We start from the raw sequence: 2337 nt of genomic DNA on the forward strand, positions 1-2337 counted from the left end.
GATTAACCCATGTTGATCAACAATGTAAGATGATAGTTACATCAATGATATACTAACATTTATAAATATATAAAATTTGCAGATTATGAACATATAATAATTTCAACTATATCTATGTAAAAATTTGATAATTCGATCTCATGATTTATAATAATAATAATAATAGTAGTAGTAGTAATAATAATAATATAATAATAATAATAGTAACACAAAAAGTCAAATCCATCTCTTTCTCTCTCTTTTTATCGTTTCTTTTCTTCTTCCTTTTTCTTTCTCTCTTTCTCTCTTTCTCTTTCTATTTCCATTCTTTCCTCAAACCATTCTCTAAGAACCCTAGCCCCCAAATTCACGGCAACAAGAAAGGCAAGTCGGCAACAAAGACAGCGATGAGTGCGGCTTCTAGGTATGTCACAATCAAGAATTGATTTCATTTCTTGTAGAGAAGTTTGTGGAGCTACATTCAGTTGCCGCAATGGCTGTTTACAGAAATATATATAAAGGATCTAATGCCAACGGCTAGTAACTGACTTTCAAGAAATAAAAAGAATATCTGCAACTAACAGAAGCGCATAAGCACTTTTAACCAAAAATAATAGCAACTAATGTCCTGGTTTAGCACTTTTAAAGTGTTCGCAGCCTCTTCAATCTGCTGCATCTTCACTCTGCAACTTCATTCCAGCACTTGAACTATTATTTCTTCAACTCTATTTCTAAATGTTTGGTTCGTTCGTGAAAAATTGGGTTATGAACTATATGTAAAGCGGCCCTGTTATCGCAGAGGAATGGAATTGGCTGAGGAACAATAACAGTAAGATCCCGCAAGAGTGAAGATATCTATACTAATTCACAAGCGGTAGCTCCCATAGCTCTGTATTCAGCTTCCGCAGTAGATCTTGACACTGTATTTTGCTTTTTTGTTTTCCAAGAGATCAAAGCAGGTCCTAAAAAAATACAGAAACTAGTTAAGGATCGTCTACTGTCTAGGCAGGAAGCCCAATCTGCATCACTATAGGCTTTAAGGTCAAGAGAGGTGTTGGAGGGAAAAAAAGGTCCTTTGTGTGAGGTGCCCTTAAGGTAACGAACTAAGTGTGTTGCTGCCTCCCAATGTTCTTGACAGGGAGATTGTAAGTACTGACTGAGTTGTTGTGTTGCGTGAGAGAGATCTGGTCTTGTAAAACCAAGATAAAGGAGTCTACCAACTAATCGTCTGTACACAGCTGGATGGGGAAGCACATTGTCTGAAGTGGCAGTGAGCTTAATTCCAGCTGGAAATGGAGTGTTGGTGCCCTTAGCCTCTGTCATCTTCATGTCTAAAAGTATGTCTTTAACATATTTTGCTTGTGTGAGGATGATCCCTTCTGGTGCACGACTATTTCCAGCCCCAGAAAATATTTGGCTGGTCCCATATCCTTGATGGTGAAGAGTTGATGGAGGTAGTTCTTAACTTCTTCAATAAGAGCCAAAGAGGTACCTGCAAGTAAACGTCGTCAACATAGACAAGTAAAACAATAAAACCATGAGAAGATCCTTTGGTGAATAAGCAACAGTTATGCTTGGACTGTTTGAAGCCAAAGAGCTCCAACTTGGAACTAAACTCATAATTCCATTGGCGGGAGGCTTGTTTAAGTCCATATAAGGACTTTTGCAGCTTGCATGCATGTCCAGCTGGGACTATGTATCCGTCTGGAGGGTTCATGTAGATCTCCTCGTCTAAGGGCCCGTGCAGGAAGGCGTTATTAATATCAAGTTGATGTAATTCCCAACCTTTAGCGGCTGCCACAGCTATAAGTGCTCTAACAGTCACCACCTTAGCAACTGGTGAAAAACTCTCGAAGTAATCCACCCCTTCAATCTGATTATAGCCTTTGGCAACTAAGCGTGCCTTGAATCTATCTATTGTTCCATCAGGGTTGAATTTTGAGTTTGTACACCCATCTACACCCAATTGATTTCTTATTATTAGGTAGAGGTTGAACTATCCAGGTCTGATTTTGTTCCAAGGCCTGAATTTCAGATTTCATAGCTTGAACCCACTCCTTTTGTTTAACAGCTTGTTGATAGCAATAAGGTTCCTGAAAAGATGATACAACAGAGATAAAGGCAGAGTGTTCAGGTGAGATTTCAGATATAGAGGTTACATTACGAAGTGTCGATGTGTTGCAAACGTAATCAGTCATCCAGGCTGATTTAAATGTGGCTCTTGTTGATTTCCTCAATTGATGATCTGCTGGACTAGGTGAACAAGGAGCCTCTGCTGTAGTATCAGATGGGCTGAAAACATCATCAGAAAAAGATTGTAAGTCAGATATAGGTAGAGGTAAAGAACAGGTGACAGGA

At 38.9% G+C, this 2337-nt stretch overlaps 1 protein-coding gene across 3 annotated transcripts in view; it reads left to right on the plus strand.

Moving 5' to 3' along the window:
- LOC105160123 (pyruvate dehydrogenase E1 component subunit beta-1, mitochondrial-like) overlaps window positions 282-2337 on the plus strand; it is an 8982-nt gene continuing 6926 nt past the window's right edge. For all 3 annotated transcript variants that reach the window (XM_020693531.1, XM_020693532.1, XM_011077390.2), the window contains exon 1: window positions 282-403. The gene's annotated coding sequence lies outside the window, so the exon portion shown is untranslated. The remainder of the gene's footprint in view (window positions 404-2337) is intronic.

This window comes from Sesamum indicum, linkage group LG4 (assembly GCF_000512975.1).
Source record: "Sesamum indicum cultivar Zhongzhi No. 13 linkage group LG4, S_indicum_v1.0, whole genome shotgun sequence".
Classification (NCBI taxonomy): Eukaryota; Viridiplantae; Streptophyta; class Magnoliopsida; order Lamiales; family Pedaliaceae; genus Sesamum; species Sesamum indicum.